General features: G+C 43.2%; 2 long non-coding RNA genes across 2 annotated transcripts; one reads left to right on the top strand and one right to left on the bottom strand.

Moving 5' to 3' along the window:
• Window positions 1-1,712: 1,712 nt before the first annotated feature.
• LOC119160102 (uncharacterized) lies at window positions 1,713-14,549 on the bottom strand. The gene is made up of 2 exons (XR_012894200.1): window positions 14,220-14,549; window positions 1,713-1,848 (listed from the first exon to the last, which is right to left on the bottom strand). It is a non-coding gene; the product is annotated as an uncharacterized LOC119160102 (long non-coding RNA).
• A 57-nt stretch (window positions 14,550-14,606) lies between these two features.
• On the top strand, window positions 14,607-24,839 carry LOC142803628 (uncharacterized). Its single transcript, XR_012894203.1, has 6 exons — window positions 14,607-14,896; window positions 15,543-15,600; window positions 17,088-17,147; window positions 17,362-17,419; window positions 17,639-21,978; window positions 22,087-24,839. It is a non-coding gene; the product is annotated as an uncharacterized LOC142803628 (long non-coding RNA).
• Window positions 24,840-26,556: the final 1,717 nt, after the last annotated feature.

A 26,556-nucleotide genomic window follows, 5' to 3' on the forward strand; every position in this document is an offset into this window, starting at 1 on the left:
CAGCACGTGTATTAGCGCCCCTTCTTTGGGTTTATCTGAACATGAAGTGGCCTTCCTTAATCAGAGTAACCGCCTATGAATGTGTGATATGTGATGGTGTGATGTTGTGTGTTATCTTGTCGTTGCGTTAGGGTGGTTTTGTATGCTTGTGCCGGTCTACTTATTTGATGAAATTTGACAATAAAGCTCAGTTGGAAGTTAGCGCTCTGTCCTCTTGTGTCGGTCTGCTCGGCCGTTTCTTCTTCCCCGTAATGCGCTATACAAGTTCAAGTGGTATATTGAGCAGTTTTCTTTCTGAGCGCAAAAAAAAAAGGCAAAGGATGATCCTGTGTGCGCACAAAGGCGATATCGTTTTGAAAATGCAGTCAGAAAGCTGCGCTAGTTCGCAGGAACCGATCGAGATGCGAGGACATGCGTCGAGAACAGAAAAAGTATTGTCGTATGGCTCTCTGAAGTCCGTTTTTGTGCAGCTCACGTTCTTCCACATTAAAGGTGCAGGCCTTGGTCGCTAATGCAGTGTGAAAGTAGCCAAGTGTCATTTATAAAATTCAAGGACTGCGGTAGCCGTGAAAGCAATAGATATTCGCCTTGACACGTTGACCGCGCAAGTTCCTGCAAGATGCAGCGGCATTTTACTTACCTTCTGACAACCAGTAGGCGAAGTGTCGCACATAAAGTATTGACACTCGATGTACCGGATGGTGCTAAATGTGATCGCCACGTATGTATCTACATAGATCTTGCAATGTGACAAAGAACAGCGCTGAAGCTTGAACGTTACATGCACACCCCGTAGCAAAAAAGGTAAACAGGAAGTCGCCATGACACCTGCTACAAGAAGCAGGTGGCACCTTGTGGAGTCAAGAACCGAAACCAAAATTGCGATTTTATAAGCACCTTCGATTGGTCTGTCATTTGCGGGCAGCAAGCATAAATGCACAAAACAATTTTTCTGCATGGGAACTAAATTTATTACAGGGTAACATACTTTTGGACTATTCGGCTGAGCTGAAGGTATGGAAGGAAGAGATCTTAGTCTCGAAACGTTTCGCCCGTGCTGAGGTGTCATTGCAATCTGTAGAAACCGGCCATAGATAAATAAATAAATAAATAAATATGGTAATGCGATTATGTGACACCATGATGGCTGTTGGGCAGTGTATATTGAGCACAAACTTCAAAGGTTTGCCCTTGAATTTTTTTTATTATCATTAATCAACTTGTTATTGCAAAAACAGATAAAGGGCTTTATTCCGATAATTTTCTCTCTTGTGAAACATTATTGATTTGTACAGTTTCCTTACACACAACTGTTTAAGCCACTTCTCATCTGGTAGTCAACTTATCACTCGACATGGTATTTCAATTTAGTTCCAGGTTGATGCTAGTGACCATGAGAAGTGTCACTTTGATGCCTGAGCCCTCTTACTGCGAGCTATATGAAAAGTGCATTCAACGTGAATGAAGTGTTGTCTTTCTGGCACCCTTTAGCAGTTCAGGTGTCTTCATCTCTCTCGTGTCGGACGCGCCTTCTCGGAGGTGGCTAGAACCCTGCACCTACTTGGAAGCATATATTGGCTTGATAGAATATTTGAAACAAAAATGAAAAAAAAAATAATGTAAGAATGGACGTATTGTCGGTCACAGTTCCCTTAAGACCACATGGCAGAATGCTGCTTTTGCAGTAAATGAGTTCAGAGACTGATGCAGTGTTGAAATTTGCTATACGTCTTTATTGCCTCATCTATATGAATTAATCTTGTTTGGGCCAAGGTGATACCTCATCTTCCAATGGTGCTGCTGTGATGCATTTTTCAGAACAAGGTACCACTGTAACATTCACTGATACTGCAAGATGAAAAAAAAAAAAAACTTAGCAGAAAGCTCTCAAAAAGCATCTTTAAGATAATGCAGGCATAATAGTGACACATGCAGCGTCCTTAAGCTATGAAATTTCGCCCAGAGTTGTTTCTACTCGCTCCCTCCTCTTACCTTGTATAAAAACAATCTCATAGCACAGCGGCACACAAACTTTATCGCATATGTCTTTTTCATGGCATTACTACGAATGTCCTTCAGTTGTCAATTACATCACTGGGAAGAAGAACTGATGTTGAGCACACTCTTTATCTATATAAAAACTGACTAGTAAATGTAGACCAATACATTAAAAGTAAAGGGTGGCGTAAAACGTTTCTTTGTTAGGTTCAGCTAACATGACATTGGAAGTGCTTTGCAGATGCAGATGTCATGTTTAACTCTCATACGCTTTTTACAGATAGAAGAGCATATGAGAGTTAAAGGTCATGCACTCAAGACTATTATGTACCCTATATAACATAAATGGTGAGACTTGAACACCTAGGCAACGGTCCTGGTCTGTGAATGTACTTGTGAAACAATAATAAAAGTTTTGGTGCACTACAGTGAAGAAAGACACAATTGACGGAAACAAATGACGAGAACATGCGCTGAACTTTCAACACAACAATGTTTATTGTGAAATAGCAAATATATTTATACCGTCCTGAAAGACAGAGGACCTGGTGTACCTCGCGCACGTAAGAGTCACAGTGCAACGTACACGTCATCGGTGAAGTAACTGTGCCAGCCGGTCTAACCTGCGTTCTTTCCCTTGGATTGAAGTTTGCTGTGGCATTCAGGAAGTAGAGACCAGGACAACTTTCTTTTGTACGTAAGGTTTTGCATGAAGCCCCTGCCGATTAGAGCGCACGTTTTTCAGAAGGTGCTAACTTCCTTAACAGCTGCAAGAACTTAAACACAGCCCACCGATTAGATGAGCGGCTTCTTTTCTACGCGAACACTCCTCCACATTCAGCTGGTCGATAAGAAAAGTGGTTTCATGGTTCTACTGAGAAAAAATATTTTTGAATCAAAGTCGAGAGAAGCGTTTTATGCAGTCGATTCTCACTCGGATGATTCATTGAGTAAACAGAAGTCTAATGCAAAAATACTATGTGACAAGCTTTATCTTTCTGATTAAGGTGATCGAAAAAAGCAAGAACAATTTATTAAATGTCTTTTTTCAGTGCAAAAATGCTCAACGTCAACATACCTTTTCGGGCCATTGTCTATGAATCTCAATTGGCGTAATCTCAAGCTTTTAGTGATAGATGACCCTTTCATCAAGACTCAATTTAACCAGGCTTTAGACGTCTCTGACACTTTCACTGACAAGTGCTGTCAGGATATATCGACTGACATTGAAGATCTTGTTTATTTCCTGCATCATAACTTAATCCTTGAGTGTGATGAGCATTCTATTCACAAACACAGTTTCGTTGCTTTCCAAAACTCTGCGGGGATTTCTGCCGGTGGTTTCTTAAAACATTTAAGCTTTTATTAGCTGTCTACGTACGCAATGTTTGAAGGAATCCTACACCTGCAGAAACAAGGCGTATGCACTCGTTCCTTCATTGCTCGGTTCTCAGAGACCTAGTTCTTGCTCACTACAATCGACAAAAATGTTCTTAGCATATTCAGATATGTCAGTGATTACCTTATTTAAATTGTGACCCGCACGACAAAGCAAAGTGCTACCTGATGTGTTTTCCATGTGATGACTAGCCCCGCCGCGGTGGTCTAGTGGCTAAGGTACTCGGCTGCTGACGCGCAGGTCGCGGGATCGAATCCCGACTGCGGCGGCTGCATTTCCAATGGAGGCGAAAATGTTGTAGGCCCGTGTTCTCAGATTTGGGTACACGTTAAAGAACCCCAGGTGGTCTAAATTTCCAGAACCCTTCATTACAGCGTCTCTCAAAATCAGATGATGTTTTTGGGACGTAAACCACACAAATCAATCGATCAATCCATGTGATGACCCCATTTAGCCTAGACCGTAAACTCCCAGTAAATGACAAAATTACATTTTTAGATAGATGTCCAGTTTCGTTTTACAGGTGTTAGCATCTGCTGGTGCTAAGAACCATGCACTAACAAACCACTACTACCTTTCAAGTCCACCCACTAAAAGCTCGTTAAATGAGCTATTTTTACATCGTGCCTCAAGAGTGCTCTGGGCAAATCTTGCCAACACTGTACTTCTAAGCATTTAAGCGTAAAGCTGAAGGGCTCACAAGTGCTGGGCATCTCGAGTCACTCCTCATTTCAGTTGCAGACAGCCTGCTCAAGAAGGTGCGCCACCACCCACAAAATTGTGAAGCTATCGCACCGCTCATGCAGAAGGTAGCGATGATACCTTACATGCACAAGATGTCGCCCAGCATGAAAAAGGTGGCCCAGCGGTAACACATGAAACTCCTATTTTCAGTACCAAACAGGCTGTCTAAGCTCTGCAGATTGACCGACCCGGAGGCAAAATGAAACAGGTCTGTGACACAAAGCACAGGAGGCCCTTTGCTGATTGTGCACAAGGGGTGGTGCACGAAATTCCTTTATTAAAGTGCAGTAAAGTGTACGATGGCCAAACCAGGCATTGCACGAAAAATAGGCTGAAAGAGCATCAAACAATGTGAAGAGTGTGCATGACTGAAAGTATTTTGAAGGTTTCCTTGCCAGTCATTGTATAACCTGCCAGGATTGCTCTCCCATACAGCACTCATCATTTGTGTTCTGTCTATTGTGTGTTTTCTGCACTGTAGTGCACCACAATAATGTACCGAGAAGCCCAACTCCCCACTTTAATACTGGAAGGCTATATTGCAGTAGCTGTTCCATTTGCTTCTTGCTTGCAGTTTTGTTAAATCAAATGAGATGCTATATTTATTATAATAGTTTACTTAAACAGCTTCACTGAGCAGATTATATTGAAGAATCAGATTCAAGCTGAAAGGAAACAAAACTTGAAAAGCAGAAGCTTGATAGTGTCTCTTGCAGGCGACAGCATAAAAGAACCTGGAGGGGATGCCAAAGATGTTAGCAAAGTGAGTTGTCTGAACAAGCTTCGGACGTCATTCGTCTCGCAGGCAGAGGAACACCACAAGGCTCGGTTCTCTCGCCCACTTTGTTCAACGTGGCTATGTCTAAACTCCCTTCCCTATTACAACAGGTTCCCAACATCCAGCATGCCATCTATGCAGATGACATTACAATTTGGACGACCAAAGGATCAGGCGGAACCATTCAGGACGCCCTACAGGAAGCTGTGTCTGTGGTACAAGACTATGCTGCTGCCGGCAGCCTTACGTGCTCAGTGGATAAGTCGGAGTTGTTATTAGTATACAAGCGGCGCCGCAAAATCACTGATTCTCCTGACGTTTCGCTGTTTCTTGATGGCCATCCTATCCCTCTGGTACCACGAATTCGCATTTTAGGCCTCTACCTTCAGTCCGACGGCAAGGCCTCGTACACTACACACCTTCTGGCTCAGCAGATAACTCAAATTACACACATGATCCAACGCATCACCAATCGCAGGAGAGGCCTCTGTGAGAAGGATGTCCTCCGCTTAGTACAAGCACTCATAGTTAGTCGGCTCACCTATCATCTTCCCTTTCACAATCTCATTCTAGCTCAAATAAAAAAGATGGACATCCTTCTACGGACAGCTGTGAAGGCGGCTATCGGCTTGCCTCCACACGCATCTACACAACGCCTCCTTCAATTAGGAGTCCACAACACCATAACCGAACTCATCGAGGCCCAGCACAACAGTCAGCTCCAACGGCTCAGGCAGACCCGTCAGGGCTGCGCCATCCTGTCTCGTCTTGGCTACCCGATTCCTCAAAAACCCGCACAAGTACTGCGATATAAACTTGCTTCTACTGTCCGCGCACTCATCAAAGTGCCTCCGATTCCACGCAATATGAATCCCTCCCGCCACGCCGGTCGTCGACGTGCCCGAGTTCAGGCTATGACACGCGTCTTTGGTGATGGTACATCAGACTTACAAGTACTTTACACTGATGCAGCACGCTACCCAGAGAAGTCAGCCATGTGTTTAGCCGTGACAGATGACACAGACGCCCTTGTGGCGTCTGCCACACTTCGCACTACAGACAGTGGTCTGGCAGAGGAGGGAGCTCTCGCTCTGGCAATCGTTTACGCTACGACACTGTCACATGACTCCCCTGTCACTATTGTAACAGATTCACAAGCTGCTTGCCATGCTTTCGCTCAAGGACTTGTGGCTGCACATACACACAATATCCTCTCTTCTGTCTCACCGTCTGCATTACGTCCTGTGCGTATCGTCTGGACTCCTGGACACGCCTCTCTCCATGGTAATGAACACGTTCATGCGGTTGCCCGAGTGCTGACCGGCCGGGCTCCATTGGAAGAGCTGTTCAATCCAAACGACGCATCGACAGAACCACTAAACTACAACGCTACGCTGCAGTACTATCGACAGAGCCGTTATACGTATCCTCCCCCTCATCCTTCACTTAACAGAGCAGATGCTGTCACTTGGCGGCAACTACAGACCAATTCATTTCCTTGCCTTTATATGCTAAATCGCTTTCATCCGACTCTCTACCCCTCCTACTGCCCCTTCTGTGGATCCGTACCGACGGTGTACCACTCCACGTGGGAATGCTCTGCCCCACAGGGCGTGCCTCCCATTCCCTATCCCACCCCTTCCTCTTGGGAGTCTGCACTGCTCAGCTTACGCCGGCAGGAACAGCAGCAGCTGGTCCAGCGGGCTCGCAGGGTCGCGCAAGGCAATGGAGCCCTGGACTGAGGGCCCCACCCAAAGAAGGCTCAGTGTGCATTTGTTAATAATAAATGTTTATTCTCTCTCTGTTTATTCTTCCATACGTTGGCTGCTGTAGCAAGAATAGAGCGAACATTTATATAGCTGAAGTGCTTTTTAGAGCTAAGGTTGGTGGGGCTCTTAGGGCTTCACCGGCTACCAGCTCATTGAGCCAGCTCCAAGTCAACCACTAGGCTCTTCAAGGCCTTCTCAGAGAGATACATTTCCCAAGACCGATGTTGCATTCTGTTGGCCTGTATTGAGTTCACCTCACAGAGACATGAAGGACACTCGTACATACCATGTGTCCGTGTTCTCACCGCTAAGCTCCAGGGGCGCTCGTCTCAGTATACTGCGGAATGTAGCTTTCAATGTGTCTTAATTAAGGTATGCGTTAGTCAGTAGCGGTGCAACAATGAATGATCCTGCTCTGGGCTTATGGAATGTCAGCTCGGCTGAATAGTTGCTTACAAATTCATCCCATGGCCTTTATCGCCCAGTATATATTAGCACGAGAAACAGCCGGCAGGTTCATTCTCTGGTACAGCAGTGTGTAGAAGGCAGGTTTGATGAGATGGTCTTCCATAATATGAGAGCTTAGGATTTTGGTGGCAAATCCATGACTAATGCGTCCACATAATTAAAAAAATGTCGTTGGATAAACATAAAGAAAAATACTTGCTGACTTGAACTTGGAATGCTAATCTCTATGCCTGCAAATAAAACGAACGATGCAATGCATAAAGTTCGGCTTCACTGCCATGCACGTGCGCTGTGGAGGAGCTGGATGGATGGATTGATATGGCTGTACCCTTTAAATTGGGCGGAGGCTAACGCCACCTAGCCGTAATGCTTAGTGAACCGAAAACTAGATTTATCTTTTTTTTTTCCTTTAAATAGTGAAGTTGAGGACTGGTACTTTGGAGTGAAGGGTTTAATTTTCACTCATGCCTTGACTTTAGCCACCAATCAGATAACCTCCTTCTAGTTATTTCTACCCGCATAAAGTCTATTTTGCCCTCCCTGTCCCTAAACCAGAGTGTTTTAAAAAAATCTGTACCATCATCCTGAACTATAGGGTGAAGCCCTTTACAGAACATTATCGAGTGTTCTGCAGTTTCCTCCTCCTCTCCACATGCACTGCATACCGTGTCTACCCCATCGTATTTGGCCCTTGGTCTTGGTTCGCAACACTCCCGTCCTGGCCTCAAATAGTAGGGAACTACCCCGAGTACTATCATAGATCCTTTCCTTTCCTGCTAAAAAGTTCGATAGATCTCTAGTGCGGACTTCTTAATCATGCCAATTCTCCACATATCGGTCTCCGTTTCCTTCACCTTCTTCTTAAATGATATTTCTTTGGTTTGGCCCCATGCCGTATTCTAAGTATTTACCTGTCGATTTTCTGATTCGCTTCCTCCATTTTGTATCGACATTCTTCATGTATAAGTAGCTGAAAACCTTCCTAGCCCAACGCTCCTCCCCCATTTCTCTCAATCACTTCTCAAATTTTATCTTGCTGCTAGCTTCCCTGCCTTCAAATGATGTCCATCCCATATCACCTTGTACTCCCTGATTTGGTGTATTCCTGTGAGCTCCTAAAGCAAGCCTACCTATTCCATGTTGCTTAATTTCTAACCTTGCTTGAACTTTTGATCTCATGCACAACACAGCATTGCCGAACGTCAGATTAGGAGCGATGACCCCTTTCCATATTCCTCTCACAACATCATACCTCTTGTAATGCCACAGTACCCTATTTTTCCATCACTGCTGCATTCCTGTTACCTTTAGTCGTTGCGTATATTTCGTCTTCCCTTAGGTACTAGGTCCCATTGCTTGTCCATACGCCCAGATATTTGTATTTATCTGTTAGCTCTAGCGTGACCTCCTGCATCCTAAGCTAATTACCTTCTGTATCAATAAAATTCATGACTGCTCATTTTTCCTCACTGAATCTGAAAGCTAACCTATCTCCCTCATTACCGCAGGTTTCCATCAATTTCTGCTAATCTTCCTTGCTTTCGGCCATTAGCACTACATCATCTGCGTACATCAATGCTGGTAGTGCCTGTTCAATGAGTTTTCCTTGTTCGACAAAGAGAGGTTGACGCCAAGCCCGCTTTTATCTAATTTGGCCTCTAATCCTTGTAGGTACATCATCAATAACAAGGGTGACAGAGGACACCCCTGCCTAAGCCCCCGTTTTACCTTTGGGGGCTTGGATACCTGTTTTTCCCACTTTATAACTACCTTGTTACTTTTAAAGATATCCTTTAAAAGATTAGTGCCTCCATCTTCTACACCTAGTGTGTCCAGTATTCCACACAAGTTCTCTTGAACCACCCCATGTTACGCTCACGTGATATCCAAAAATGCTTGCCACAGGGGCATGTGTTCCTTTTCTGCTATTTCGATGCACTGCCTCAGTGAGAACAGATTGTCTTCCAACCTGCTGTGTTTCCGAAACCCATTCTGAAGTTCCCCCAGCACCCCCTCATCCTCTATCCATGCCTGCAGTCTTTCCTTTGTAATCTGCATCGGCAGCCTGTAGACCACTGATGTCACTGTTATAGGACGGTAGTTGTTTATGTCAGCTTTGCCCCCCTTTTTTTCATAGATCATGCTCATCCTGCTAAGTTTCAATCCATCAGGGACTTCATCATCATCATCAGCCTGACTACGTTCACTGCAGGACAAAGGCCTATCCCATGTTCCGCCAGTTAACCCGGTCCTGCGCTTGCTGCTGCCAATTTATACCCGCAAACTTCTTAATCTCATCTGCCAACCTAACCTCCTGTCTCCCCCTAACCTGCTTGCCTTCTCTGGAAATCCAGTTAGTTACCCTTATTGACCAGCGGTTATCCTGCCTACGCGCTACATGTCCGGCCCATGTCTATTTCTTCTTCTTGATTTCGGCTATGATATCCTTAACCCCCGTTTGTTCCCTAATCCATTCTGCTCTTTTCTTGTCTCTTAAGGTTACACCTACCATTTTTCTTTCCATTTCTCGCTGCGTCGTCCTCAATTTAAGCTGAACCCTCTTTGTAAGTCTCTAGGTTTCTGTTCCGTAGCTAAGTACTGGCAAGATACAGATGTTATATACCTTCCTCTTGAGGGATAGTGGCAATTTACCAGTCATAGTTTGAGAGTGCTTGCCGAATGTGCTCTACCCCATTCTTATTCTTCTAGTTACTTCAATCTCATGGTTCGGCTCCGCGGTTATTACCTGCCCTAAGTAGACATAGTCTTTTACAACTTGAAGTGCATTATTACCTATCTCGAAGCACTGCTCTTTTCCAAGGTTGTTGTACATTACTTTCGTTTTCTGCAGATTAATTTGAAGACCCACCTTTCTGCTCTCCTTTTCTAACTCCGTAATCATGAGTTGCAATTCGTCCACTGAGTTACTCAGCAATGCAATGTCATCGGCGAAGCGCAGGTTACTAAGGTACTCTCTATTAACTCTTATTCCTAACTGTTCCCATTCTAGGCTTCTGAACACCTCCTGTAAGCTTGCGGTAAATAGCATTGGGGAGATTGTGTCCCCCTGCCTTACACCCTTCTTGATTGGTATTCTATTGCTTTCTTTATGAAGCACTATGGTAGCAGTTGATCCCCTGTAGATTTCATCCAGGATGTTTATATATACTTCATCGACGCCCTGATTCTGCAGTGTCTGCATGACGGCTGATATTTCCACTGAATCAAACGCCTTCTCGTAATCTATGAAGGCTATGTATAGTTGGTTATATCCTGAGCATTTCTCTATTGCCTGATTGATAGTATGAATGTGGTCGATTGTTGAGTAGCCTGTTCGAAATCCTGCTTGTTGCTTTGGTTGATTGAATTCTAATGTTTTCTTTACTCTGTTAGCAATTACATTTGTGAATAGCTTGTATACTACAGAGAGCAAGCTGATCGGCCTGTAATTCTTCAAGTCCTGGTCATCTCCTTTCTTATGTATTAAGATGATGTTAGCGTTCTTCTAAGACTCTGGTACTCTTCCCGTCAGGAGACACCTCGTAAACAGGGTGGCTAGTTTTTCTAACACAATCTGTCCTCCATCTTTCAGCAGATCTGATGTTACCTGATCCTCACCAGCAGCTTTGCCTCTTTGCATGCTCTCCAAAGCTTTTCTGACTTCTTCTATCATTACTAGTGGGGTGTCATCTGGGTTACTGCTAGTTCTTATAGTATTAAAGTCGTGGTTGTCCTGGCTGCTGTACAGATCTCTGTAAAACTCCTCCGCTATTTTAACTATCCTATCCATATTGGTAGTTACTTTGCCTTCGGTGTCCCGTAGTGCATACATCCGATTTTTGCTTATCCCAAGTTTCCTCTTCACTGCTTTGACACTTCCTCCGTTTTCAGAGCGTGTTTATTTCTCTCCATGTTATACCTTCTTACATCGGATACCTTACGCCTATTAATCAGCTTCGAAAGCTCTGCCAGTTTAATTTTGTCTGTTGTACTTGAGACTTTCATGATTTGACGCTTCTTAATGAGATTCTTCGTTTCCTGGGAAAGCTTGCCAACGTCCTGTCTAACTACCCTGCCTCCAACTTCCACTGCACACACCGTAATGATAGATACTCGTCAAATTATCATTCTTTGTATCTACGCTAAGGTTGGCTTCCTCACTAAGAGCCGAGTACGTGTTCTGAAGTGAGACTCTGAATTTTTGTACTTTCCCTCTCAGTGCTAGCTCATTGATTGGCTTCTTGCGTATCAGTTTCTGTCGTTCCTTCCTCAAGTCTAAAGTCTAGGTGAATTCGAGACCGTACCATTCTATGGGCACTGCATCGTACCTTGCCAACCACTTCCACATCCTGCACGATGCCTGGGTGTGCACTCATTATAAAGTCTATTTCGTTTTTATTTTCGCCATTATTTCCTCCGTGTCCACTTGCGGTTTCCTCGTTTTTGGTAGAAGGTTTTCAAAATCCGTAAATTATTGCATTCTGCGAATTCTACTAGTACCTCTCTTCTGGCGTTTCCAGTACCGATGCCATAATCTCCTACTGCATGGTCTCCAGCCTGCTTCTTCCCTACCTTTGCGTTAAAGGTCTCCCATAAGTATAGTATACTGTGTTTTTACCTTACTCATTGCCGATTCCACGTATTCATAGAAGCTTTCAACTGAAGCATCATCATGGCTGGATGTAGGCACGTAAGCCTGTACCACCTTCATCTTGTATCTTTTATTCAGTTTAATTACGATACCTACCACCCTTTCATTAATGCTATAGTATTCCTCTATGTTGCCAGCTATGTTTCTGTGAATTAGGAACCCCACTCCCAGTTCTCTTCTGTCAGCCAAGCCCCTATAGCAAAGGACGTGCCCATTCTGTAGCACCGTATAAGCCTCATCTGTCCTCCTAACCTCATTGAGCCCTATTATATCCCATTTAACACCCTCTAGCTCCTCGAATAGTACAGCTATACTTCCCTCACTAGATAAGGTTCTAGCTTTAAACGTTGCCAAGTTCAGGTTCCAATGGCAGCCTGTCCGGATCCAGAGATTCCTAGAACCCTCTGCTGCGTTGCAGATCTGACCGCCACCGTGGTCAGTTGCTTCGCAGCTGCTGGGGACTGAAGGCCGCGAGTTATTTGACGTATGCATGTGGGAGGTAGTGGCCAGCTACTGCACCAGGTTGGCCAATCCTTCACTGGTGAAGGAGTGCATTCCCGGTGGTGGTTACCGGTGAGGCCGCACCCCAGGCCTCTTTAATGCAGTTCCATCACCACGTGGATATTTTTTTTTTATCCGGTTGGGAACTGCGCGGCACCGAGATTTGAACCACGGACCTTTTGCATGCGAGGCGGATGCTCTAACCACTACGTCATAGCTGCAACACCATGGGGACTTCACCATGAATTATTGTTTTGCTCACTGCCTCTCTCAAAGTCTGCTTAGACTTCGGACCCAATGTCTTTATCAGCATAATTCGAATGCCATCTGGGCCTGTTGATGTACTACTAGGAACCCTCTATTCTGCTCTTTCCCACTCTCGTGAAAATGGAGTCATTGCGCCACTTGATCCATCCTTGTCTATTGTGGTGGATAAGGCACTTTTTTGTTGAAATTATTCTGTCACCCTTGTTCTTATATATTCAATAGCTTCGTCCTCTTCTAGCCTAGCCCATTGAGCTGTAGTAATGAACCTCTGCTCTAGGCCTGTCTCATTTCTTAGGGAGTTTAGATGATTCCAAAACTTTGCAGCTGCCTTTCTATCCTTTTCATGTACTTCTGCCAGCCACTGAGCCCACTTTCGTCTAATCGTTTCATTGATCAGAAGGGATGCTTCCCTTCTAGAACTTAGAAAGGTATCCCATTTTCTTTCAACATCATCTGTCGATTCACCCCACTGCTTAGCATGTTTGTGTTCCCTAGAGGCTTCCTTACGTTTTGCTATGGCTCTCTTAACTTCCTCATCCCACCAACTCTTGGGTTTGTGTCTTCTTTTCCGGGGTGACTTGTCACATGTCTTAGCAAGCTCTAGCTCAAACAGTCTAATTAGATTTGTATATTTCCACACTTTTATTATCCTCGGTGATTACTTCCTCAATCTGCTTAGTAGCTATTTCTATTTGCCTTTCTGAATAAAAATTTTCCTGTAGTTGCTCATCTTGTCTCTTTCCCACTTACCCTGCTCTTCCAAAACTTAGTTTGATACGTTTGTGATCACTACCCAAACTTCTGGAGCCACATTCATCTATGGGCATTCCCCTGAGCCTATCATACATCCTATGTGACATCAGTGCGTAATCTATCGTCGACTGCAGCCTTCCTACCTCCCATGTTATTTGCCCTTCACACTTCTCAGTACTGTTGCAAATGATCAAATCATGCCTTTCCCACATATCCATGATAATTTTGCCTGTTGGGTCAGTATACCCACCTAATCTTCTATGTGTGCATTCATATGTCCTAGTACAATTATCTCGCACTCTCCTCCTAATTCCTCAATGTCCTTTAATATACACTCCACTATTGCCTGGTTTTCCTATCTGGCCTTTGCTCCTGTCCACAAGTACACCAAACCAAAAAGTGTCATCTGCCCAGCTATTTTCCCTCTCAACCATAAATGTTCCATGCAATCCTGCTTGACTCTATGCCAACTCATACTTTTATGTATGAATGCACACGGTAAAAACACTGACATTAGCACATTCGGCTTCACCGCCATGTTTTAGTGCTGCGGAAAAGCACGCATTTGGGGTCATTACAATCACACCAGTGTTGTTCTCTCAATCCCAAATGGGCAATGCGAAGCACAATTCAATTTTGACATTCCAGCATATCAGCGTAATGAGAGGATGACTCTGTGCAAGTTACACAACTTTTCTGGAAGCTATTACAGGTGCCAAAAAAAGCCAGCACTATGGTATGGGAAGCCTCTGGGAAAGTGTTCTCGAATCCCGGCAGCATAGTCCTATATTATCCCGCTGTCTGATGCGGGCAGGTATTTATGACTATTACATACGAGATAGCGACCAACAGGGCAGAGTAGAACTACAAATAATAGAGACGACTGCTTACCTGTCGTGGCAAGACAAGCGCACTGCAGCCTGCGACGTCTGTCGATCGAGCAAGCGCAGTCACAACGAGGTTGACGAAATTGATACGGGGCACCGGTTCGTGCACCACGTAAGCCACATGAAAGCTGCACGACTCGCAGAGCCAAATCACGGCCAAACGATCAAACTCACTCGAGCAAGGCGCTAGGTTAAGAATCAGGCCAGAGAACAGAACACCTCGCCGGCCTACAAAATACCCAACCGGCCGGCGAAGCGATGGTTCAAAACGCTCCGCTGCGACGTAACGGCGCTACCATCGCAAATCCTTAGACCAAAAAATCCCCAGAAAGTCTCTTCTTAGGTAAGATTCTGTACGAGAAATAGACGCTCGCCATACTATACCTCCGCCACTTTTATTGTAAAATATAATACACGTGAATGAGATCTGTTTATAAACGTTTTGTTTTAAAGAAGCTTTATCTACGCAGTCATATGCGCTTTTGAGCCGAAGCCTCGCTCAATACCAGCCAGAAATTCGCGTAGACGGTGGCGCCACACTTTCCTCCAGGTTTTATTGTGGAAAACTCAAACTTCCCTTGGTCGGTCGAATTTCGAAAAACCGTGAACCCCGGCTCTGGCCCTGGTATTTCCATTTTGCATCGGGAACAAGGCGTGAGAACGTTCATTTACGTTGAAAAGGTTCGGAAACCCAGTTGTCCAAAACCGTGTTTATTGTGAAACATATTCGTGTAAATGCTACGCGCGTTTTGTAACTTATATTAGCCGTTGAAAACGGTGGGAATAAGTTTTGGCGGGATGTGTCGATGGCTTATTTGCTGCCTACAACACGAGTGTATCCATTGGAATATGGCATTTTTTTTTTTCAAGTAAAACAAGTGCAGCCTTCTCGTGGATGTTGAAAAGGATGACAGTCTAGAGTAGTTATCATAGTGAAAAAATCGTGGTGCTTTTGACTAAGTTGAAAGGGTCGTCCTACAGCGTTGATTATTTATCAGATTGTTTAAAAAATCCAGTCTGTTGGCTATGGTCGTCGTGCTATTGTACCTTAGTGGCTTCTGGCGTTCGCATAGTTGCAATCTCGCGCTCGATGTCGGTTCTTCGAGTGACAAAAGAAACAAGTGTCGTATGTCTGCGTCCTCATAGAGTTGTCCGCAATTCTTGTGTATGCACATTTAGTATTGCCCTTTGGAGCTTGTGTTAACGACACGCATATTCATTTTGCGGATTTCGAGTAAAGTTAATCTTTTTGTGCGCAGACAATGCACAGGAACGTGCTGCGGTTTATCGCTATGACAATTTTGTACTTATTTTCTGTCATTCGCAGTTTCCTAGTCAAGGTGGTATGTACACTGCCCTGTAAACCCCAAGTACCTGTAGTTCAGGTAAGGTCTGTGTCTACTTCATCGTGTAACAATTTTTGGTGCCATGAGTACTTTGTTGACTCGTGATAACAACAGGAAGCTGCAGGTGCAACACATGTTACAATAATTTCAGTTAAAGCTAGAGCTTGGGCTATCTGGTTTTGACTTAAGTACATAATGTAGAGAAACAAAACAGTGAAAGATGCATGCAGGACGACAGTTAGACTTGAGCTCAAGGTCTTACTCTGGACACATAACATAACAGTAAAGTCTAATGCACTGATGAAGTATACAGACTCTGTAGATCAAAAAGTTTGACTGGGTCTGGCAAAACAGAATTCATTAATCAAATTGACCCATATTATACAAGTTCTTCCGAATAGCTTCTTTTGGAATAGCTTCTTTTGCATCTCAGTAGGTACACTGATGGCAATGAGATTACCGTGCCACAAAGGCACCCAGAGGTCGACTGCCATCTCCTTTCAGAGAGCCCGTTAGATGGCAGGAATACCGTTAAAGCACTGACCTTTCATCTTCTCTTGAGGTTTGAGAACAAGAAAGAATGTGCTGGGATTACATGAGGCTGTACCAGAAATGCATCAGCCCTGATGTGAGCTGGCCGAACTACTTCCTGTTCCAAAAGCTCAAAAGAACCCAGAAGGGTCACCATTTAGGCAGTGTTCCCTCTTTCTTATGGGCTATCACAGTCTGAAACTAGGTCATGGTGGCCAATTTTTGAGGCTTTTCAGCAAGAAAATCGTGTTGGAATTGATTTATCATTGCCCAAGAAAAGTGTTTTGATGAACTTAATCTATTTTCGTATGTTTTTCCTCATTGCATGCAACAGCAAGCAGTGAGGGAGGGGACACACACCTCCAGGTTGAAACTGTTAAGAATAAAGCCTCAAACTAGGAGTGCTGTGGCAGACAGCGCACTGTTTTGCTACCCACTTATCGTATTTTAAATGCAGAGAACGTGATGGGCCCAGGCTGTTGTTTTGGCATAACATAGAGAAAACCGCATATAAAAATAGCAAAAAAGGAACCAAGCAAGAAATAAAAGCAGAGAGCAAGAAGAAGAAATGGGGAAATAAATGGAAATAAAGGCATAAAAAAGACAGAAAATAGATCAGGGAAGAGAAAAAAAACTGAAGAAAAACTGATGGCTGCCCAACTATGAACTTCCTTTAGACTTGGCACCACTATTGTGAAGCTGCCCTTATTTTTCATTGGCTCCCAGCTCAGGCTAAAAGCTGCAACCTGTGCGAATTTCTAGTGTCTGCTGTGTTTGCATCTCAGTCATAGATTGTCTGGTAAAAGGTTACTTGTAATTTGATAACTAAATAGGGTGAAGTGAATCTGATCCGAATTCGATAATGTTGTTGAAATGTGCCTTCTGCTCTTGAGGCATGTCCTAGAGGCATTATTCGGAAATGGGCAGTGTGGCACAGAAATAACTGTGAAAGTGTTCACGCAGGCCGAATACAGCTGCCAAATGTCCATTTGCAGGGGATGTGCCTAGCTCCAGATGCCGTCATGCCAATTGCTTGGAAATATTGATACATAAAGGTAATTTCCACAGACTTTGTCTTTTTGTCCTCTGACTTGTTCTCTTCCTGCTATTTGATACAGTAAAATTGCCATGACACTGTTTCTGAATGTAAGCACACACCTTTTTAAAGCATACGAATCTTTTCATTGAGCTTTGCTTTGAAAGTGTGTCCACAAGAGTGAGGGCACCTTCTAGTGTGCCATGCTCATGTCCTGCTTTTCATGTTTACAGACAAGAAAAGCAACATTTCAAAGTGGTCTGCTTGCTCGCTTGGAACTGGAGAACTAAGGTAATTGGATCATTGAAATAATAACATGGTTAGAGCGCTGTAACAATATTTTTCTCTAAATCCTTTGCTTAAATCTTTGTGCTTGGGAGACTTTTATTTTTGGAGGAACCTGGACACGGCACATGCATTTTTTTTTACATTGTCAAATTCAGATCACTTTTATTTTGTGTTTACTGTGCCTCTAACTTTCATGCATTGTGGTCTCCAACTTGTTTCTAGGCTCTGGAACTGCGCTGGTTTCTAGGAGACCCACTCGTCCCTTGCCGAACGGAAGCACGCAACAAATGTATTCTTGTAGTCTTTGTGCATACTCCTCATGCGGCAAGGCTCATCTAGCAATTCATGCCTACCATGAGCATCGTGATGTACAGCCCGTACCATGGCATTCAAAAGATAGCATTTTGCTGCAGCCTTCCCAATCAGAGACAAAATATTTGGTCAGACCGAAGGAGTACATATGCGGACTTTGTAAACAGTGCTGTTTTAGATGCCTCACTACTGTAATGTTCCGTGGACACCTTGAGGAGCACCATTGTGGCTCTGTGGCATATGATTGCCATCTGTGTTTGACTAGAGCTAGCTCCCCAGGTGTTCTCTTAGAGCACTACAGGTGTGATCATGCCTATTTTAACGTGCACTGCCTGTACTGTGACTTCGGTAAAGAAGACGACTGGGTCGTCATGCGGCACATCATGGAAAAGCACCCAGACAAGCCATTTAGGCTGCTGCTTAGAAACGGAGACTCAGCTGCTGTCATCCAAGAGCTGCAAAAGTTAGTTGAAGAATACCTGTCTAGAGACCCTGTGCCACAGCCATTCCTGTCTGGGTCATCACAGATTGAACCATGCACTCGATCAATGCAGCAGACTCCAGACACCAGCAGGAAGAGCAACAACAAGCCGACAAGTTCAGACCAACTTTGTACAATAGAGTTGGTGCCCTTCAAAACAACAGAAAACATACTTCTCAATAACAGTGAAAATGAACAGCGAACTGGTGAGGTGGCTCTAAAAAGTATTCATGTAGAACCTAGGCATCCAGCTGTGCCCGTGCCACAGTCATTAACATGCACATCATTTCAACTTGAAGCATGTTCATATGAAGCCACAGAACCGAGATCGGAAGCCATCGGGGATGCAACATCGCAAGAAAAAAATGCAGAATACGGTAATACAGGTTGCAAAATCAGTAAAAACCTGGACAGTATTCAATCAAATGTGGGAAAAGCTGAAAGTACAGAAAGTGAACTTTCATCATTGTTTGGACATACACAATGCAAAACAGCGCCTGAAAGTGAGGAAGTAATATCCACTCTTCAGTGCAACGTTGAAATGGAGGTGGGATGTGCAGAGAGTGCCGAATGTGAAAGGGAGCCTGAAAATGACCGAAGGACACCTACTATTGAGAGCACTGTTGAAATTGATACACCATATTCGCATGCACAAAACAAAGCAAAACCTCACAACGACAGTCTGACAGCCACTTTCAAAGATACATCTTTTCCTGGTAAACAGCAATTCTTTTGCAACATAGAAAACTGTACCATAGAATTTAATGATGTGTTTGACTTTATGAACCATCTTACTGATAGTCATCCCCCTCAGTCATTCCTTCACTGCCCGAAGTGTGGCATTGTTGTTTCTCCTGTAGATCTTCTTGGACACATTGTTGAGAGGCACAGTGGGGTCATATTTTGTCGTTATGATGACTGCTCATTTGTAAGTCAAAATCAGTGGGATGTAGATGAACACATATTTCAAGCCCATCAAATATACCAGAAGGAGAAGGCAAAGGCTGACGAAGCTGTAGCAACTACAAAAGCTGCACTTTGTACTTCAGCTATTTCATCCTCTGCAAGTTATGCTGAAGAGGGTAGCAAAGATGGTGTTGATATTGCCAATGTCTTGTGCTATGAAAATGATGAGGCTGATAAGCAGTGTGATGAAGGTCAAACAGAAACTGCACAAGACCTCACTGCAAGATATCTTTGTGGCACTTGTCTTACACAGTGGGACACAACACCTTCCTACCTCCATCATATGACAACTGTGCACTCTGTGGCATTTTTCTGTGGACATTGCTTGAAATCGTACAAAAAGTCAAGGAGTCTGTTCGTGCATGCTGGTTATTATCATCTTGGGCTGCCATTTTCAGTGTGGAAATTCGAGGATGGAAAAATAGTTGAAGTTGGCAAGCTTGTTGCACCATCATGGGTTCATGAAGCTCAGTGTTATCTCAAGCTGACCTGTCGTGCAAGGCTTACAGCAAACGGTAAAACCATGATAAAAAATCTCAAAACTGCAATCGATTATGTGACCTCTGCTGTTCTCTCCAACGAAGTGGAACAGCAACAACGAGAGACCACATCCTCTAATATAGATGACCAAAGTGTATCTACAACTCCAGAGGCTCACACACAATGTCCAGCACCTATGGTAGACAGCTTGTATACAAGGGCCACTGGTAGCCACTCTTTTCAAGGCAAGGCATTGCATGAACCTCCGTCAGTACTGGACAATATCAGGAACAATGGCATTGATCGATCCTTGGAGGAATCCAACCATTCAAGAGTTCTCTCTCGTGTGCCAGATGACCTTGACATCATGTCCTCTTTACCGCAGCTTTTAGAATGCTTATCAGCGAAAACACCCTTCTGCACAAAGACTCAGCGAAGCGTGAATGGTAAAGTTCACATGGAAGTACTGTCATCAGTGTACATTGATGCTTCATTTTGCAAAAAAGTTAATGGAAACATTGTAGTTGGGGAAGAAGTTCTCCAGAATTTGGCTACTCTGAAGGCCATGCATGTACACAAGAATGAGGCTGGCAGTGGTTCTGATTCTGTTCTATTTGGAGCACACGCACGGTCGCATGTGTGCTCTGTGTGCCTGATCTCCTTTGGTACTTTTGAAGATCTCTGCAAGCACTTTGCAGAAATGCACGAGAACTCTTCCAGGGACAGTGCCAGCACAATAAGTTTGCAAGGTAACTGGAAACTACAAAGAATTTCATCCATTTCCAACACCATCAGGAATGCCATGCCTAGTCCCAGTGGCGATGCTCAGTTGATGCCCTCGAACAGCAAGATATCGTTACATTTCAAGCAAATGGAATCAAAACGTTTGAAAGCCTCAACCTTCACTGACAACGTCATTCGAGTGGGTGATGCACGAGTGCCATACAGCGAGCTTGCAAGTGTTACAAATTTGAACCCTGTTGTCCGAATGGTCGAACTGCCAGTCGTGAAACGAGAGCCATCATGAACCACTTTGTGTAATTTCACTATTGGAACTCCTTTTCTGTTCTTCTTTGTGAAGTGTTGGTGCATCAATCACTTTCTTACGATGCAAGAGTTGATCTAAGCAGATTTTATCTTCAAAGCCTTGCAGGTCAATACAGGCATGTTCTATTTATATGTAACAGTCATATTGATATTACTTTTTATAGAAAACAGGATTTTAAGCAAAGTTCTGTTGATAATATTTGCTTGCATTTGCTTTGTTTTTTAAGTGTAAAGCTTTGTTGTGTTGCATTAGAACAGATGTTTTTATTAATTCATGCATTTGTAACTGAATAAATTGCTACAGCTTTCTATAAATGATGCTTCAATAGTATAGCTCAAGCATAGACTTTTGACGACCACAGATTGTCCTCAGAAATTCAAGCTGTTTTAACCTCTGCAGTTTTACATCAGAGAATTAAGTCCTCTTTTGTACAATGGTTCTTCATATGCACGACAAATGTGGCATATGCTTTATTGCTTTGTGTGCATAGTTATGCAGATGTGTGTGTGGTTAGATGGAACACTTAGTAGGCATGCACTTGTGTATGCTTATGGATTCTGTTTTTCATTGTATGCTACCAAGGTGGTGTGAAGTAAAGAAACAGCAGAAAAAACAGGACAGGAGCAGACTAAGTGCTGTTGTCTCAGTTCTGTTTGTGCTGTCGCTCATTTTCTATAGACTCTACTAGCTGGCCCAGATAAGCACTCCAATGCAATTGTGAAATAACCTAAGCCTCATTTCCTTTGTTATACTCATGTTTCTGTGCAATACAGGCCCCAACCCATTGTGCTATGAGAGACCCTGGCTTTTGTGGGCTGAAATTTTCCCCTGAACCTGCTCTGGGCAGCTGTATGGGTGCAGTGCTTCTTATCTACCATGGTGCACAACACTTGTGCAACGTATAGCAGAGATATCCAGGTTCGAAGGTCACCTAGCTCTGTAGACACCTTAGGTCTCTTATTGTCAGAAAAACAGTTTCATGTAGTCATATTATTTAATTGTTATGCAATTCCCTCGTTTCATGTGTGACATACTTAGAACATATGTGCCTGAGTTATCTAATATCGCTGTTTTGATACTGATGTCTGAACATGGGGTGTCGCTGGAGGCAATATTTCGAGAATCGGTCTTGTCTTCAAGGCTTGCAACACCCACGAAGCAAACAATTCTGAAGAAATCCACGGGCATGCGTGATATTGTGAACAAATGTGGCTCTTCCATATTGTGTGGTTCAGCAAGTTTAGCAAAGAAGAAGCAAGGACTCCAGCTTCGCAAGTAAGCATGGATCTGGAAATTTATTCATAATACTTTTGTATTTTTGCATGTGATGTGCGAGCATTTCAACAAGCATGAACTCACGAGCACCTTGTTTTTCTTTTGCAGAATTGCGGAGGACACTGAAGATGGCTGCAACTTTATAAATACTACAAAAGTGAGATGTTGACATTCCAACGCAACTTTGTCATGGCAGAGCTTTGTGATATTTATTTGTTCTTCACTTATCTGGGAGTATGACTGAGACTTGATAGCATTTGGGGTTCAAAGGAGTTTTTGATGCAACATGCATAATGTTACAGTGCCACTGAAAGACTTTTCCAAGTAACCATTAAATGGCTTCACTGAGGGATCGAAACATTTTTGTGGTACATAAAATACAAACAAAGTTAAAGATTTGTAGCACAATGTGATTCCTTTCCCTCATTTCTTGTGATGAGTATGCTGAAAGTCAAGTTGGGAGGGATTGCACAAGGGAAAGTAATCTAGAGCTAGGCCTCTTGTAGTGGGTACAGTACCTATGTTCTCCATCATGCTCAATGACCGTGAATTTCGGTATGTGTTGCAGTCATTTCAGTATATGGCATCGTTTGTAGGGAGAAGAGGGAGCGATTTCTGCTGACTCTAAGGATGCATTTACTCGCATAATTTGCGCACTTCATGATTTTGGGGCCCCGAAAAAGGAGTGCGCAAATTACGCGGAGATTTCGCGAGCGCATACGAAACATTGTGTCACAGCCCTAACGTATGCAGTATATACATTTTAAAAAATGAAGAAATAAATGGAAGCACAAACGAAGTGTACTTTCCAAATTTTGAGAGAATTAGCGCATATTTTCACCAGTCAGATCTGGTCACGCGCGGTCTCGTGATGTTCAAAGCTGCGTGCGCCAGCGAGCTTGCTCAGGCGGGTGAGGGAGTGCGAAATATGCGAGTAAATATCTTTTTTCCTGAAACCCTGGCGAAACATTGGGGGTGCACAAATTATGTGCATAAATACGGTAATTTTATATTCCAGGCTGCATGCTGCACTATGCCGGCTCACGTGTTCATAGAAGCTTTGACTACTGATGGAGAGCACTTTCTGTGTTGAAGATTTTTAAGAAAGGTTTTTCTGTCGGACCATCTCTACTGAAAATTATGAAGGGAAGAAATGTGATTTTGTAAGTGCCAAACACGAGAATGAAATTTGATTTGAAAGTTTTTACTGTTCATTGTTAATTTCAGTGTAACCACGGTTTTCTTTGAAAAAGTGTGAAATGTGTAAACAGCTGATAAAAATTTTAAGGTAAATATTTAGCCGAAATTCCAAAAACATGTTAAGTGCACAGTGTCATCACTCTACATAATTGTTTGTGTATTTCTAAAATATTCTTGAAAATATTGTTATTAAAGCTGTAAAACCTCCTTTGACCAATCAATGTTGTAAAAATGTATAATTGCCATAGCAATAACATTGCTTTATCTGTGTGTAATACTTATGTAATCTTGCATGTTAATTGCACATATATTTAGAGTAAATTGAGCAGTCTGTAGTCATTTAATTCTGCATGCAGCAAGCATCATGCTAGCTTGCTACATTCCTGTGGTAGCATAGCTTAGAGTGTGTCTTTTTAACAAAGTGTTGTGATCTTATAATAATTGTGCTTTGTGGCTTATCCTTTCTCTGTACAAATGTTTTGTGGCAATGCAATAGTAGTCTCTTATATTGTAATTAGCTATCGGGGAACTTATTTGAGATCTCTCATCTAATCAGCGCTTTCATCCAGATGTCTCTCAGTCGTAAATGACATGTACCTTCAGGCACTTTTGCTCGCAGACGAGGTTGTAGCCTGAAATGAATACGATGTTCTGGAAATTTTCAGGTTAAAACTTTTAACCAGATTTTGAGACCCATCAAGTGCCAGTGTTACATTGAAACTTGCGTTAAAATTGCAAATGTGGTCTCTTTTTCGTGAAGTAGACAGCGATGCAGAAAAGAACTACCAGCCTCTTGGTAAAAATGAGAAACAATGCTCCCACCACTTGAGATCAAGATACAGCAACAAATGAAGCAATGCCCGACCAAAAAATGAAACTATTGTGGTCCAAGTCCAAAACCAACAGCTACCTTCAGTGGCCAATAACTTCCAAGGAACGTCCTGCAATTCCTGCACATTAAGCTGATGTACTCAACAACAAACTGTACAGTCTTTTATCAAATTACCTTTGCCTATTGCATGTCTGAGCTACAGCATTGTATCCTGTTACCTGCAAATACAATGCAAATGACATCACACTCTTGAGAGTATACCATGCAACACTTCATATTTTCGCCTGGTCTGGTGTGCAGTAGATCTTTTGCATCCAGCTTTTTATTGTGCATTGCTGCAGGTTGGTTTGAGCAATACCTTTTTAAAGATAATGCTAAAAATCATGAATATGAAAGTATAGCCTGATGATAGTATGATTACTTAATTAGCAAAATGGGAGCAACAAATCCATGAAAGCATTCTCCAAATGCAAATAAAATAAATGTTTCAAATGTTAGAAGCGGTTAAGACCATGTTGCTGAATTTTTCGTTTTTCTGTAATAAACTCGTATTGACGATGCTCATCCTTTCTTTAAGTCTGTAAGTCATGAGCCTACACCCAACTCTTTTTTTATTGCCCTGATGTTTTAATGTTTGAATGGTGCAACTGGACGTGGACACAGAGAAATGCACGTAAAGCACGCACATTTTTGTATCTCAGCTTCCAGTCACACTGGTCAGACATGATCATTGACAACTAGCCCACCAACACCTTTTAGCCAACTTGGTGTCTTGTTGCCTTTTCTGTACTCTGTGTGGTGCAAATTGTATTAAAAAGTGCTCCTGAGACTGGTTATTCTGAATTTTAAGGACAGTTCTCTGACATAATTATATTTCAAGGCATTGCGAAAGGAAATGAAGCTGCCCAGACTTTTTACCGCTTTGGTAAGCATTAGGAATGCAGATTCATATATATTTCAGCGTGATGTTTGAAGCGGTCTATGCTCAGCGCATGAAGGAAGATGAAGAGGTGGAGAAGAGAAGAAGAACACAAACTTTATTTGTCGAACCAAGACAATTCAAGTCCGACCTTTTTTTTTTAGGGGGTGCCTGGGCACTCGCTACAGATGCGGTTCCGAGGCCATGTCTCAAAGCGGCTTCCTCGGCAGGTAGAATGCCCTAGAGTTGTGCTATCAGGTTCAAGCTGAGCAGTGCGGTCTTCCAGCACGAGCAGAAGCAAGAGATGAATTGGCACTGTTTGAATTGTCTATAGGCCCTGACACTCCCACAGCATGTGACTAAGGGTGGCAACCTCGCCACATGATGCGCATCCGTTTGTAGTGTAAATGTCTGGATACATAGCGTGCATGAGTCTGGGATTTCTGTATGAATCTGTTTGTAATTGTCTGTAGTGTACCGCTTGCATTCTGCTTAGCCTTTCATGAGAGGATGGGTATATGCGTCTCTGTAATTGGTAGTGTGTGGTGATATCGTGAAACCCGGTCATACTATCTTCCCACACCCAGAAGTTTACAGTTCCCCGCGGGGGCTTGTCGACCTCTGGTGGTGCTCGGTAAATGAGGCCTCGAGCAAGGTGGTGAGTTGCTTTGTTGGGTGTGCTCAGTCCGATGTGTGCCGGGATCTATAGCAAGTGCCTTCGGTTGTCGAAGTCGATCTCTCCTAAATGTATGGGATGTCGCTGGAGTATGTGAAACACCTCTTGCGAGATGTGCCCTTTGGCGAAATTGCGAATCGCTGTTTGCAAATCATTAATCACGTACTTGGCCTTGGTCATTGTGAGGGCCAGTTCCATAGCCGCTTCCTCTGCTGCTTCGGCATGTGCCGTGTTCACAGTGAGGCTCATGATGTATTTGTCGCGATGGTTGGTAACACCGCCACGAAACTTTTTATGTTGGTATAATGCGCGCCCTAGCAAAAATTCTGATAGAGGTGTGAGTCAGTCTGATACAGTTTCCTATAAGTTCTACCAGTCTTGTACCAGACTGATACAAAGTCTTACCAGTTCTTATAGACATTCATATCAGTCTGATATATTTTCTTTTCAGTTCTACCAGTCTCATATCAGACTGATACACAGTCTTACCAGTGCTACCAGCTTTTGAATAGGTTTGATTGGTCATTTTTATGGCATATATTAGTCTTTAGGTTTTTAGTCTTTTGTTCATTTATCGGATCTTCAAGATGCATTACTGTCGTTTTAACGGTACTTTTTTTGAACACACTGCCCACATATACGTCATTGGTCATTTCTGCATGTATATAAGTGTATCAGTGTTTTCTATTGAACACTTGACGACTATTGTGTGAAATATTATGATGACTCAAAGAGTGCAACTGGCAGCTTTTGGATGCGTAGAATAAAATGTACAATGTTTCATGGTGGTGCATAATTGACAAACTGAGCTTTAAATATGCAAAGCAGCTTTCAGCCCAGATGAACGCTTTATTCTGTGTACAAATGGGATTGCAGGTGCCAGACAGCAACACAGTTAATGCTGGCAATGATAGATGACGTCTAGAAATTTCAAGATACTAGTATCCAAAG

This window comes from Rhipicephalus microplus, chromosome 3, assembly GCF_043290135.1.
Source record: "Rhipicephalus microplus isolate Deutch F79 chromosome 3, USDA_Rmic, whole genome shotgun sequence".
Lineage (NCBI taxonomy): Eukaryota > Metazoa > Arthropoda > Arachnida > Ixodida > Ixodidae > Rhipicephalus > Rhipicephalus microplus.